Below are 14515 nucleotides of genomic sequence, written 5' to 3'. Positions count from 1 at the left end.
AACATGTCAGAGTATTCCTATTCAAAAGTATAGGAAAGTGTTGGCCTAGTGTTTTTTAAGCTTTAGCCCTAGGTTGCCTTGATGGGTACATGATAATATGGATAAGGGCATCCTGGAAAAATTATCAGACAAAATAAATAAGCTTGAGAAAAGTATAAATAAAACCCCTTACTTTTTGTAGATTTGTGCAAAAAAAAAAAATACTCAACTTCTGCTGGCAAAGTATTATTTTCCCTAAATGAAGAAATCCAATGTAGTTCAGAGGGGCAGAGAAACTTAAATTCTATTTTGCACCAGAGGTATATAATCAAATTTTCCTTTTTCTGAGCACTGAGAATGTGGACACCAGGTAAGGTTATTTAACAACTGTTTTAATCTCTGCAGTGTTTTAAATCCCAATAAGTGCTATTTGGATATACTACTAGGGGAAGTGGTGGGTAGGCTGTTGAAAACCTGTAGCAGAGTTTCTTTTATTTGTTGAATATTCCTCCTGGTGCCTGGTGTTTGACTATATTCTAAGATCTCTATCAAGTTTAGCAGTACTTTTATCACCTAACAAATGGAGCTTCCTGACCTAACACAGTGACCTTTCAGATATCTCAGGAACAATGAACAATCAAATATGGTAAAGGTTTGCTACTGTTCTTTAACAATTCAAAAGAAGAAACAATTTAAGTGTTCCTGGCAAGCTGACATTTCTTGTAAATGGTGCTAAGAGAAAACTGGAGTGCTGCCATTGGCCATTTAACCGTAATCAAGATTATATAACATGAAAACCCAGAAAGGCTTCCAAAATATAATTAAAGGTTTCTTGGCTATTTGTGCCATTTTATCCTGTAATTTGTTCTGTTTATGATTGCTCTTTATCTCTACTAATGACTTACTGTGGACATTCTTCTAAAGTTCAATATCCAGCTTACTTTTTTTTTTCAATTTTATTTTTATTACAGTTTGCATTCAATATTATTTTGTATTAGTTTCAGGTTTATAGCATAGCTGTTAGACAATCATATATATTTCAAAGTATTCCTCCAATATTTCAGAACCTACCTGGAACTATACATAGGTATTACAATTTTATTGACTATTAGAGGCCTGGTGTATGGATTTGTGCACCAGTGGGGTCCCTTGGCCTGGCCTGTGGGGATCAGGCCGAAACAGGCTCTCTGACATACCCTGAGGGGTCCCAGATTGTGAGAGGGTGCAGGCCAGGCCGAGGGACCCCACCAGTGCATGATCGGGGCCGGGGAGGGACCACAGGAGGACTCTAGGACATGTCCGGCCCATCTCGCCCAGTCCCGATTGGCTGAACCCCAGCAGCAAGCTAACCTACTGGATGGAGTGTCTGCCGCCTGGTGGTCAGTGCACGTCATAGTGACTGGTTGAATGGTTGACCGGTCAGACACTTATATTAGGCTTTTATTATGTAGGATAATCTCTACATCCCATGACTACTTTGTAACTACCAACTTGTATTTCTTAATTCCTTAACATTTTTCACACTGTCACCCAAACCACTCCTTTCTGGAAACAATCAGTTTGATTTCTATATGCATATGTTTCAATTTTGTTCATTTTGTATTTTTTTAAAATTAAATTTAATTGGGGTAGTATTGGTGAATAGGATCATATGGATTTCAAGTATACCTTTCTATGATACAAATCTGTATATTGCACTTAGTGCCCACCACCCCAAATCAAACCATCATCCATCACCATATACTGGGACCCCTGCAACCCCCCCCACCAACACCCCCATCTCCTTCCCTTTGGTAACCAGCACATGGTTGTCTGTGTTCTTGAGTTTCAGTTGTATATCTCCCATATGAGTGAAGCCATGTGGTTCTTAGCTTTTCCTGATTGACTTCTCTTAGCATAATATTCTCAAGGTCAATCCATGTTGTCGCAAATAGCAGTATTTCATCTTTTCTTATGGCTGAGTAGTATTCCATTGTATATATGTACCACATTTTGTTTATCCAATCCTTTTATTGAAGGACACATTGGTTGTTTCCATGTGTTGGCTACTGTGAATAAAACTGCAAGGAACATAGTGGTGCATATGTCTTTGCAAGTACACATGTTTAAGTTTTTGGGTAGAAACCCAGGAGAGGGATTGTTGGATCATGTAGTAATTCTAGTCTTAATTTTATGAGGAATGGCCAGACTGTTTTCCATAGTGGCTGTATCAGTCTATATTCCCACCAGCAGTGAACGAAGGTTTCCTTTTCTCCACAACCTCTCCAGCATTTGTTATTGTCATGCTGATAATAGCCATTCTAACAGGCGTGAGGTGGTATCGCATTGTAGATTTGATTTGCATTTCCCTAATAGCTAGTGAAGTTGAACATCTTTTCATATAACTGTTGGCAGTTTGTATGTCTTCTTGGGAGAGGTGCCTGTTCAGGTCCTCTGCCCATTTGTAAATAGGATTGTTTGCTTGTTTGGTGTTGACTTGTATGAGTTCTTTACTTATTTTGGATATTAAACCTTTGTCTGAGTTGTTATTTGCAAATATATTCTCCCATTTGGTCTGTTGCCTTTTTGTTTTGCTGTTGGTTTCTTTTGATGTGCAGAAACTTTTTAGTTTGATATAGTCCCATTTATTTTGCCTCTATTTCCCTTGCCTTAAGAGTCAAATTCATAAAATGTCTGCAACCAAGTACCTATGTTTTCTTTTTAAAAAAAATATATTTTGTTGATTTTTTACAGAGAAGAAGGGAGAGGGATAGAGAGTTAGAAACATAGATGAGAGAGAAAATTTGATCAGCCACCTCCTGCATACCCCCCACTGGGGATGTGCCTGCAACCAAGGTACATGCCCTTGACCAGAATCGAACCTGGGACCCCTTAGTCCGCAGGCCGACGCTCCATCCACTGAGCCAAACCAGCCAGGGCTATGTTTTCTTTTTTGTAATTTATTGTTTCAGATTTATATTTAGGTGTCTGATCCATTTTGAATTAATTTTTGCACACAGGGAAAAACTGTAATCAGTTTTGTTCTTTTGAGATTCCACATATTAGTGAAATAATATGGTAATTGCCTTTCTCTGACTAACTTATTTAGTTGAGCATAATACCTTCTAGGTCCATCCATGCTGTCACAGATTTTATTATATTTTATAACTGAGTGATATTGCATTGTATATATGTACCAAGATTTTTTATTCACTCTCTATTGATGGACATTTGGGTTGCTTCCATATCTTGGGTAATGTAATAATGCTGCAATGAACACAGGGATGCATATAATCTTTCAAATTACTGTTTTGGGTTTTTGGATATATACCCAGAAGTGGAATCACTGGGTCATAAAGCTATTCCACTTTGCATATTTTGAATACCCTCCATAATGTTTCCCATAGGGGTGGCAGAAGTCTTTATTCCTATGAATAGTGCACAAGGGTTCCCTTTTCTCCACATTCTCGATAACACTTTTCGTTTGTTGATTTATTGATGATAGTCATTCTGACAAGTTTGAGGTAATATGTCATTGTGGTTTTAACTTGCATTTCTTTGATGATTAGTAACATTGAGCATTTTTTTACATGCCTATTGGCTATCTGTAAATCTTCTTTGAAGAAATGTCTATTCAGGCCCTCTGTTCTTTTTGGTTTTGTTAATCCTCACTGAGGGTGTTTTTTCCATTGATTTGTAGAGAAAGTGGAAGGGAAGGAGTGGGAGAGAGAATGAGAAAGAGAGAGGGAGAGAGAGAGAGAAAGAGTGAGAGACAGAGAGAGAGAGAGAGAAACATCGATGTGAGAGAGACACCCGCATGTGCCCTGACCGAACCGACAACACAGATATGTGCCCTTGACTTGGGAATCAAACCTGTGACCTTTTGGTGCACAGTCTGCTGCTCTAACCACTGAGGGACACCAGCCAGGTAGATACTTCCAAATTTGTTCTTCGTTCACAAAATTAATGCAGCTCTTTGGGTCTTTTATGGTTCCATATAAATTTTTGGATTATTTGTACTAATTCTGTGAAATATGCCATGGTTATTTTGATAGAATTGCATTGAATGTATCGATTGCTTTGGGTAGTATGGATATATCAATGATGTTAATTATTTCTATCCTTTAGCACAGAATGTAATTTTTCGAGTATAAGACTTTCACCTCTTTGGTTAAATTTATTCCTAGGTTGAGGTTTGTGTGTGTGTGTGTGTGTGTGTGTGTGTGTGTGTGTGTGTGTGTTTTCTTATTAGTTCATTTTGTTCATTAGATTCTGAATATACGTGAAATCATATGGTACTATACTTGTCTTTCTCTGACTGGCCTATTTCACTTAGTATAATGCTCTCTCAGTTCATCCATGTCGAAAGGGATAGATTTCCTTCTTAGTATTCTACTGTGTACACTACTTTGATTAAATTTATTCCTAGGTATTTTATTTTTTATGATGCAGTTGTAAATAGGATTGCTTTCTCAGTTTTCAAATTTAAATTCTTTATTGTTTAAAGTACTACATATGTCTCCTTTTTCCCCATTGACCTCTCCCCGGCCACTCCCACCCCTCAGCACATGCCCTCACCCCCCTAGTGTATGTGTCCATTGGTTATGCTTATATGCATGCATACAAGTCCTTTGGTTGACCTCTTACACCACCCCTCCCCTGACTTCCCTCTGAGGTTGGATGGTTTGTTCGACGCTTCTATGTCTCTGGATCTATTTTTTTTTAAATTTTCTTTATTGATTAAGATATTACATATGTTTCCTTATACCCCCATTACACCCCCCATTTCCTCCTCATGCCCTTGCCCCCCTGGTGTCTGTGTCCATTGGTTAGGCTTATATGCATGCATACAAGTCCTTTGGTTGATCTCTCCTCCTTACCCCAACCCTCCCCTACCTTCCCGCTGAGGTTTGACAGTCTGATTGATGCTTCTCTGTCTCTAGGTCTGTTTTTATTCATCAGTTTATGTTGTTCATTGTATTCCACAAATGAGTGAGATCATGTGATATTTACCTTCCTCTGACTGGCTTATTTCGCTTAGCATAATGCTCGCCAGTTCCATCCATGCTGTTGCAAATGATAAGAGTTCCTTCTTTTTTTATAGCAATGTAGTATATACCTCTGTGTAAATATACCAGTTTTTTTTTTTTCAAATTTTTATTAAGGTATTATATGTGTACATATCTTACCATTGCCCCCCCACACCACTCCCATACATGCCCTCACCCCCCAATGATTTGCATCCATTGGTTACTCTTATATGCATGCATACAAGTCCTTCAGTTGATCTCTTATTCCCCCCACATCTCCCTAACCTTACCGCTGTAATTAGACAGTCTGTTTGATGCTTTACTGCCTCTGTAACTATCTTTTGGTTCATCAGTTTATAATGCTTTTCATTATCATCAAATGAGTGAGATCATGTGGTATTTTTCTTTCATTGACTGGCTTATTTCACTTAGCATAATGTTCTCTAATTCCATCCAGGTGCCTACAAATGGTAGTAATTCCTTCTTTTTTATGGCAGCATAGTATTCCATTGTGTAGATGTACCATAGTTTTCTGATCCAGTCATCTGCTGACGGGCACCTAGGCTGTTTCCACATCTTAGCTATTGTAAATTGTGCTGCTATGAACATAGGGGTGCATATATCCTTTCTGATTGGTGTTTCTGGTTTCTTAGGATATATTCCTAGGAGTGGGATTACTGGATCAAATGGGAGTTCCATTTTCAGTTTTTTGAGGAAACTCCATACTGTTCTCCACAGTGGCTGCACCAGTCTGCATTCCCACCAGCAGTGCACGAGGGTTCCTTTTTCTCCGCATCCTTGCCAACACTTGTCGTTTGTTGATTTGTTGATGATAGCCATTCTGATAGGTGTGAGATGGTATCGCATTGTCGTTTTGATTTGCATCTCTCGGATAATTAGTGACTTTGAGCATGTTTTCATGTGTCTCTTGGCCTTCCTTCTGTCTTCTTTCGAAAAGATTCTATTTAGGTCTGTTGCCCATTTTTTTATTGGATCATTTATCTTCCTTTTATTAAGTTGTATAAGCTGCCTGTAGATGTTGGAAATTAAACCTTTATCAGTGATACCATTTGCAAATATGTTCTCCCATACAGTGGGGTTTCTTGTTGTTTTGTTGATGGTTTCTTTTGCTGTGCAAAAGCTTTTTATTTTGATGTAGTCCCATTTGTTTATTTTCTCTTTGGCTTCCATTGCCCTAGGGGCAGTATCAGTGAAAAAGTTCTTTTGGCATATGTCTGAGATTTTGCTGCCTGTGGATTCCTCTAGTATTTTTATGGTTTCCCATCTTATATTTAAGTCCTGTATCCATTTTGAGTTTATTTTTGTGTATGGTGTAAGTTGGTGATCTAGTTTCATTTTTTTGCATGTATCTGTCCAATTTTCCCAACACCATTTATTGAAGAGACTGTCTTGACTCCATTGTATGCTCATGCCTCCTTTGTCAAATATTAATTGTGCATATTGGTTTGGGTCGATATCTGGATTCTCTATTCTATTCCATTGATCTATATGTCTGTTCTTGTGCCAGTACCAGGCTGTTTTGAGGACAGTGGCTTTGTAATACAGCTTGAAATCTGGTATTGAGATCCCTCCTACTTTATTCTTCTTTCTCAGGATTGCTGTGGCTATTCGGGGTCTTTTTTTATTCCAGATGAATTTTTGGAGAGTTCTTTCTAGGTCTGTGAAATATGCCGTTGGTATTTTAATGGGGAGTGCATTGAATCTATAGATTGCTTTGGGTAGTATAGACATTTTGATGATGTTGATTCTACCAATCCATGAACATGGTATGTTCTTCCATCTGTTTACATCTTCCTCTATCTCTTTTTTCAGTGTCCTGTAGTTTTCTGCATACAGGTCTTTTACCTCCTTGGTTAGGTTTATTCCTAAGTATCTTAATTTTTCTGTTGCGATGGAAAATGGGATGGCTTTTTTTAGTCTCTCTTTCTGTAAGTTCACTGTTGGTGTATAGAAATGCCATAGATTTCTTGGCATTAATTTTGTATCCTGCTACATTGCCGAATTCATTTATTAAGTCTGTTAGTTTTTTGATGGAGTCTTTCGGGTTTTTTATGTACAATATCATGTCATCTGCAAATAAGGACAGCTTTACTTCTTCTTTTCCAATTTGGATGCCCTTTATTTCTTCTTCTTGTCTAATTGCAATGGCTAATACTTCCAGTACGATGTCAAACAGAAGTGGTGAGAGTGGGCATCCTTGTCTTGTTCCTGTTCTTAGGGGAAATGGTTTTAGTTTTTGCCCATTGAGTATGATGTTGGCTGTGGGTTTATCATATATAGCTTTTATTATGTTGAGGTATGATCCTTCTATTCCCACCTTGTTGAGAGTTTTTATCAAGAAAGGGTGTTGGATTTTGTCAAATGCTTTTTCTGCATCAATTGATATGACTATGTGATTTTTATCTGTCAATTTGTTTATGTGATGTATCACATTTACTGTTTTTCGGATATTGTACCATCCTTGCATTCCTGGGATAAACCCTACTTGGTCATGGTGTATGATCTTTCTGATGTACTGCTGGATCCGATTTGCTAGAATTTTGTTGAGGATTTTGGCATCTACATTCATGAGGGATATTGGCCTGTAATTCTCCTTCATTGTGTTGTCTTTATCTGGTTTTGGTATTAGGGTGATGCTGGCTTCATAGAAGGAGCTTGGAAGTGTTCCTTGCTCTTGAATGTTTTGGAATAGTCTGAGGAGGATAGGTTTCAGTTCTTCCTTAAATGTTTGGTAAAACTCTCCTGTGAAGCCGTCTGGCCCTGGGCTTTTGTTTGCCGGAAGCTCTTTGATGACTGCTTCAATTTCTTCCATAGTTACTGGCATATTGAGCTGTTTAGATTCTTCTTAATTGAGTTTTGGAAGGTTATATTTTTCTAGGAATATGTCCATTTCCTCCAGGTTGTCCAGTTTGTTGGAATAGAGTTGTTCGTAGTATTTTTTAACAATCCTTTGTATTTCGGCGGGATCTGTTGTTATTTCACCTCTTTCATTTCTGATTTTGTTTATTTGGGTCCTCTCTCTTTGCTTCTTGGTGAGCCTGGCTAGAGGTTCATCAATCTTGTTTATCCTTTCAAAGAACCAGCTCTTGGTTTTGTTGATCTTTTGTATTGTTTCTTTGGTCTCTATGTCGTTTATCTCTGCTCTGATCTTTATTATTTCCTTCCTTCTGCTTACACTGGGCTTTTTTTGTTGCTCTTTTTCTAACTCTTTGAGTTGTTGGGTTAGGTAATTTATTACCATTGTTTCTTGTTTTTTGCAGTAGGCTTGTAGAGCTATGAACTTCCCTCTCAAGACTGCTTTAGCTGTGTCCCATAGATTTTGGATTGTAGTGTTTTCATTGTCATTTGTTGCCATGATGTTTTTTATTTCTTCTTTGATCTCTAGGGTAACCCAGTCATGGTTTAATAGCATGTTGTTTAGTCTCCATGTGTTTGATTTCTTTGGGTTGTTTTTACTGTAGTTGATTTCCAGTTTTATGCCACTGTGGTCTGAGAAGATGCTTGATATGATTTCTATCTTTTTGAATTTGAAGAGACTTTGCCTATGTCCCAACATATGGTCTATCTTTGAAAATGACCCATGTGCACTTGAGAAGAATGTATATTCTGTGGCTTTGGGGTGAAATGTTCTGAAGATTTTAATTAATTCCATCTGGTCTAGTGAGTCATTTAGGATTGATGTTTCTTTGCTGATTTTTTGTTTAGAGGATTTGTCCAATGGTGATAGTGGGGTATTAAAGTCTCCTACTATGATTGTATTGCTGTCAATCTCTCCCTTGATATCCTCCAGGAGTTTTTTTTATGTATTTGGGTGCTCCTGTATTGGGTGCATATATGTTTACCAGAGTTATTTCTTCTTGTTGGATTGCTCCCTTTAGTATTATGAAGTGGCCTTCCTTATCTCTTGTTATGTCCTTCAGCTTGAGATCTAATTTGTCAGATATAAGTATTGCTACCCCAGCTTTTTTTTCAGTTCCATTTGCCTGGAAAACCTTTTTCCATCCCTTCACCCTCAGTCTGTGTGCGTCTTTTTTTCTGAGGTGGGTTTCTTGTAGACAGCAGATATATGGGTCATGTTTTCTTATCCAATCCATTACCCTATGTCTTTTGATTGGGGCATTTAATCCGTTTACATTTAAAGTTATTATTGATAGGTACTTATTTGTCGCCATTCCTATTCTTTACACCTGTGTTCCTTCTTCGCTTCCTATTTCTTTCTTTTTTTTTTTACAGTAGACCCTTTAGCATTTCTTGTATTGCTGGTTTGGTGGAAATAAATTCCCTTAGTCCTTTTTTGTCTGTGAAGCTCCTGATTTCACCTTCAATTTTGATTGATAGCCTTGCTGGGTACAGTATTCTTGGATTCAGACCCTTCCTTTGCATGACTTTGTATATTTCATTCCATTCCCTTCTGGCCTGATGAGTTTCTGTTGAGAAATCAGTTGCTAGTCTGATGGGGGTTCCTTTGTATGTAACTTTCTGTCTCTCTCTGGCCTCTTTTAAGATTCTTACTTTGTCGTTGGTGTTTGCCAATTTAATTATAATGTGCCTTGGCGTCGGTCTTTTGGGGTTCATTTTGCTTGGGACTCTGTGAGCTTCTTGGATTTGTGTGGGTTTTTTCTTCTCTATATCAGGGAAATTTTCTGTCATTATTTCTTCAAAGAGGTTTTCTATTCCTTGCTCAGCTTCCTTTCCTTCTGGAACCCCTATTATGTGGATGTTGTTTTGTTTCGTGTTGTCCCAAAGTTCCCTTAGGCTCTCCTCCTGCCTTTTAATTTTTTTTTCTAGAAGTTGCTATACTTGGGTATTTTTTTCCATCTTGTCTTCTAGCTCACTGATGTGGTCCTCTGCTTCTTCTAGTCTACTCTTGATGCTTTCTATTGAGTTCTTTACAGCAGCGATGTCATTTTTCATTTCTTCTTGGTTCTTCTTCATTTCCTCTTGGCTCTTGCTCATATTGTCGAATTTGTCTTCCATTCTTTTCAGCCACCTTATGACCATTTCTCTGAATTCTTTTTCTGGAAGGTTGCTTACCTCCATTTCGTTTACTTCCTTTTCTGGTGATGCCTGCTTTTCTTTCATATGCGGGCTGTGTCTTTGTCTCCCCATGGTCTCTCTTCTCTGGGTGTCTGGTTATGTAGTTCTCTCTCTCCTGCGTTGATTTAAAGGCACAAAATACAGCACTACCAGGTACAACACACAAGGCACTGAACAGAAATGTATTCACGATATTAATAACCTCCAATAAAGGTGACCACCAGAGAAAGGCAAATTAGGGGATAGGAGAGAAAGAAGAAGAGGAAAAAGAAAGAAAGAAGAAAAAAAAAGGAGTGTCAAAATGAAATTGGGAAAAGGGAAAAAAAGAAGATAAAAAAAATAAGAGAGACAAGAAAGAGACTAAGAGAGAAAGGGAAACAGACTATATATATTGGGGATAAAAACTTCAATAGAGCAATCACTTATCCTAGCAAATGCCAGCAACAAGTTCCTGGGGATTAATACAAACTACAACACCAACTAATATTGAGTGAGGCAAGGGAAGACAGAAGCACTAAACCAACAAAAAAATAAACAAAAGAAGAATAAGCAAAACAATCAACCAAAAAAGCATAAAAATTCGATATAATCTACATTCAAGTGAACAACAACAAAAGGACAGAGAGAAAAACAATTTTTTGGATAGTTAAGACAGCGAAGAGAGAGGTGTGTATGGACTTGGAGCAGGGGATTGGAGATTAGATATATAAGTAGGGTGAAATTTTAACGGGGGTAAACAGAAAGAATAGGGAAAATCTAAAGCAGGAAAGGGGTAAGATAAACAGGACACTGAAAAGGGAAAAGTGAGGAAGAGAGTGATGGCATAAAGGTAGAGTTGAGATAGAGTAAAATGATGCTAAAGAAAAGATAAAAATAGAATGTAGAACATTAATCCCAAAACAAAATGAAGAGAAAATAAAATGACACTTTAAAAAAAAAAGATAAAATAGCAGTAGTAATAATACGGATTGAAAATAAAAATGTAATAATTAAAAAGGTAAAATCAAGTGAGGAAAAAAGAAAAAAAATTAGTTTCTTGAGTAAAAGATGCAAAAAATGAAAATAAAAAAATAAAAAATAAAAATAAAATGTGGAGTAGTGAGGGTCATTCACTTCCTCTGTTGTTCTGTTTGGCGCGCCTGTTTCTCAGTCCAGACAGTATTGCAGTTCCCTGCGTTCCACTGCTCTTCAGTGATGTAAGCCAGTCCTGATTTTAAGCAGGTGGTGTGTCTTAATTCGTATTCCTTTATTTTTGATTACACAAGAGTCAATTTGTGATTCAGCCCCTGGGTGGCAGTGTTTCTGGATTGACTTCCAGGTTTATCTATGGCCTCTCTAGGGAGTGTTAGAGCCTTCTTTCCCTGTGGCACTCACTACAGGTTTGTGGGAGTGGGCTGCCTCAGAGCTGGCTCTCCAATTGTCACTCCCCGCTCCGATCCCCAGGTTCCAGAAAAACAACTTTCCCCTGCAGTCTCCCAGGGTGTCCCCAACTGGGTGATCCTATGTATTGGGCTTAGTAATCAGAAGCAAGAATTTCAAGAGGAAAAAGCCCAAGTGTGCGCACTCCGTGGCTGCGCGTAAGTCTAGCACACCCCTGAAATTCTTAGGGTGTCCCTGCACATCAGATCAAAATGGGTTGCTTTTTAGAGAGCCCTTCTGTTAGCAGCTCTGAGTACCCCCTTCCACATTCACAGATCACGCCAGCCCCAACAGCCACGGATTTTTCTAGGCACAGACTTCCCTGGTCCTCCAGCTCCCACAAAAACGAGCGTTCCTCTCTCGCGCTGGGACCAGAGACCTCATCTTATCCTAGGTGAAATCTGACCTTTCCGTGGTGGAGTGTAGAGCTCCTCTGAACCCGTGTGTTTGCGCCAATTGGGGAGCGTTGTTCTGGGGCTCGCAGCTGTTCCGTGGGTCAATATACCAGTTTTTTAATCCACTCATTTGCTGATGAGCACTTAGGCTGCTTCCAAATCTTAGCTATTGTAAATTGTGCTGCTGTGAACATAAGGGTACATATATCCTTTCTGATGGGTTTCTGATTTCTTGGGGTATATTCCTAGAAGTGGTATTACTGGGTCAAATAGAAGTTCCATTTTTAATTTTATGAGGAAACTCTATACTGTTCTGCACAGTGGCTGCACCAGTCTGCATTCCCACCAGCAGTGCATGAGGGTTCCTTTTTCTGTGCATCATCACCAGCATCTGTCATTTGTTGATTTGTTAATTATAGGCATCCTGACAGGTGTGAGATGGTACCTCATTGGTGTTTTGATTTGCATCTCTCTGATGATTAGTGACTTTGAGAATATTTTCATATGTCTCTTGGCCTTCTGTACTTTTTCAAAAGGGGTCTATTTAGGTCCTTTGTACATTTTTTGAATTGATTGTTTATCTTCCTTTTGTTAAGTTGTATGAGTTCCCTATAAATTTTGGAGATTAAAACCTTACCGGATATAACATTGGCAAATATGTACTCCCATGCTGTGGGCTCTTTTGTTGTTTTGTTGTTGGATTCTTTTGCTGTGTAGAAACTTTTTATTTTGATGTAGTCTCATCTTATCTAATAAAAGAGTAATATGCAAATTAACCATCACTCTGCTACACCCACGAGCCACGCCAACCAGCCAATCAGGAACGAGTATGCAAATAAACCCAACCAAGATGGCTACGGCCGCAGAGAGCAGGAGGGAGGCTTGGGTTTCCCTGGCAATGAGGGAAGCCAAGCTTTCCACCTGCCCTTGCCAGCCTAGGCCTCTGCTCAAGGCTACAAAGTTTCAATGATAGAAGATACATAAACCCAAACAGAAATGGTGGCAGCCACGGAGCTGGAAAGAGCAGGAGGCTAGGGTTGCCCCCGGCGATGGAGGAAGCCAAGCTTTCTGCACACTCTGGCCGGCCCAGGCCTTGCTTAAGGCTACAAAGTTTCAATTATAGAAGATACATAAATCCCAATAGAAATGGCTGTCGCCACAGAGCAAGCAGAAGGCTTGGCTCCACTCCAGGCTACAAAGTTTCAATTGTAGAAGATAAATAAACCCCAGATACCAGGGCCTCTGCTTGGGTCGCCAGGGGGCATGGCCGGCCTGCAAACCACCACAGGCCCCTCGCCCAGGCCACCCCATGCCCCAAGGGAACCCCCACCCTGATCCAGGTCACGCTTCAGGGCAAACCAGCTGGCCCCCACCCATGCACCAGGCCTCTATCCTATCTAATAAAAGAGTAATATGCAGATTGACCATTACTCCAACACACAAGATGGCTGCCCCCATGTGGTCAAAGATCCTGCCCCCATGTGGACACAAGATGGCCACCACAAGATGGCCAGCAGGGGAGGGCAGTTGGGAGGGACCAGGCCTGCAAGGGAGGGCAGTTGGGGGCAATCAAGCCTGCAGGGGAGGGCAGTTAGGGGTGACCAAGCCAGCAGAGGAGGGAAGTTGGGGGCAACCAGGCCTGCAGGGGAAAGGCAGTTGGGAGGGACCCAGGCCTGCAGGGGAGAGCAGTTAGGGGGGACCAGGCCTGCAGGGGAGGGCAGTTGGGGGGGACCCAGGCCTGCAGGGGAGAGCAGTTGGGGGGGACAAGGCCTGCAGGAAAGGGCAGTTAGGGGCAAACAGGCTGGCAGGGGAGCTGTTAGGCATCAATCAGGCTGGCAGGGGAGTGGTTAGGGGGTGATCAGGCTGGCAGGCAGAAGCAGTTAGGGGCAATAAGGAAGGCAGGCAGGTGAGCAGTTGGGAGCCAGCAGTCCTGGATTGTGATAGGGATGTCCAACTGCCCATTTAGGCCTGATCCCACCTGGATTGGGCTTAAACGGGCAGTCGGACATCCCTTGAGGGGTCCCAGATTGGAGTGGGTGCAGGCTGGGCTGAGGGACACACACCCCCATGTACGAATTTCGTGCACCGGGCCTCTAGTTTGTTTATATTCTCCTTAGTTTCCATTGTCTTAGGAGCTGTATCAGTAAAGATATTGCTATAACATATGTCTGATATTTGGTTGCCTCTGGATTCTTCTAAAATATTTATGTTTTCCCATCTTACGTTTAAGTGCTTTATCAATTTTGAGTTTATTTTTGTGTACGGTGTAAGTTGATGGTCTAGTTTTATATTTTTGCATGTACCTGTCCAATTTTCCCAACAACATTTATTGAAGAGACTGTCTTGACTTCATTGTATACTCTTGCTTCCCTTGTCAAATATTAATTGGGCATAGTGGTTTGGGTCGATTTCTGGGTTCTCTATTCTATTCCATTGATCTATATGTTTGATCTTGTGCCAGTACCAGGCAGTTTTGAGAACAGTGGCTTTGTAATACAGCTTGATATCTAGTATTGAGATCCCACCTACTTTGTTCTTCTTTCTCAGGATTGCTGCATATATTTGGTGTCTTTTTTTAATTCCAGATGAATTTTTGGAGAGTTCGTTCTAGGTCTGTGAAATATGTTGTTGGTATTTTAATGGGGAGTGCATTGA

This window comes from Plecotus auritus (genome assembly GCF_963455305.1).
Source record: "Plecotus auritus genome assembly, chromosome: X".
Classification (NCBI taxonomy): domain Eukaryota; kingdom Metazoa; phylum Chordata; class Mammalia; order Chiroptera; family Vespertilionidae; genus Plecotus; species Plecotus auritus.
The sequence above is the reverse complement of the archived record's forward strand: the minus strand, read 5'-3'. Positions refer to the sequence as shown.